Raw genomic sequence first — 1,283 nt, 5'->3', positions numbered from 1 at the left:
CGGTAGTTCATTTTGTTCGGTGCCACATTTTTATATTAATTAATGCAGTTATAAAGGTTAACATAAAAGTTAACATGCATTTGCCTTTCTGATGCATTCATTCACTCTCTAATCTCTCTCTCTCTCTCTCTCTCTCTCTCTCTCTCTCTCTCTCTCTCTCTCTCTTGTTTAAAGTGATGTTCAGGGAAGCAGAGAAAGAAATAGTTTACCTGAGGTTTCTGACCTGACGTTATTGCAGTGAATACTTTAAACAAACTTTAATGGTTGTTTATTACCACTGACTCAGATTTATTTGCAAGAAATGGATTTCCTGAATTGCGAGCATGTCAGCTAAAGTATTCAGTTTATAACTGAATCACTTCGATAACTCTTTGAAGCTTTCAAAAAGTTGTCGCAGTGATTGTATAAATAAAAATTATGTGATATGAAAAATAAATGACGATGACTCATTCACAACGAATTTGGTACTGGGAGATCATTTCCATTTAACACTACCTAATTTATACAATTTGAAGAAAAATACGTACGTATTACAAATTTATCATGATTTTAAAATGATTATTAGCAGTAAGTTTTAACTTTCAGTCTACTGTACTCTGCACAATAAAGATCCGTGAACTTCATGCGAGGGTTAGGAGAGATCTTGTAGAGAAAACTTGAAATGACCAAAGTATTGGAAGGACCACAGGTTAAAGGACAGTATTCAAACATATGACTGTGTTCTCTGCCAAGGTCTATGCATAAGACAAACCCTGGGACGTGCAGATGAAAAAGTCAAGAAAAACCTCACAATGGAGAACAACCACAGGCTAGATTATAAGGATGCCTATTGAACAACCACTGCGTGATAAACAAAATGATTGAGGGTGGACAGCATAAAATTTAAATAAGCGGAAAACTGCTGTCAGTGATCAAGGTTATCTGCGATGAGGTCAGATCTAAGAGCGTAACATAAGTGTGTGTTTCCGTGCCTGTTTACTGGCTACTAGGACGTTACTACATTCACAGTACAGATTAAAGATCATATTCTTCAACATCCCTAAAGCAAAAGAAGAGGAACATGAGCCTATGATTGTTTTGTTAAGAGTATTTATTATCAATCAAAATCCCCTTCCTTAAGTTAACTCATGTTTGGCAAAGTCAGTTGGATTGTGAAACGTGACGCCAACCAGGGGGCTTGCAGGTCCACTGCTGGGTCGACGCCACGACCCAAAATCCCGTTCGTGTCTAACACAGCAACCAATGCCATCGTATTTCGAAAATGATAAATATGCAAAACTTTA

This window comes from Macrobrachium rosenbergii, chromosome 9 (assembly GCF_040412425.1).
Source record: "Macrobrachium rosenbergii isolate ZJJX-2024 chromosome 9, ASM4041242v1, whole genome shotgun sequence".
Classification (NCBI taxonomy): Eukaryota; Metazoa; Arthropoda; class Malacostraca; order Decapoda; family Palaemonidae; genus Macrobrachium; species Macrobrachium rosenbergii.
This window is presented reverse-complemented; position numbering follows the sequence as displayed.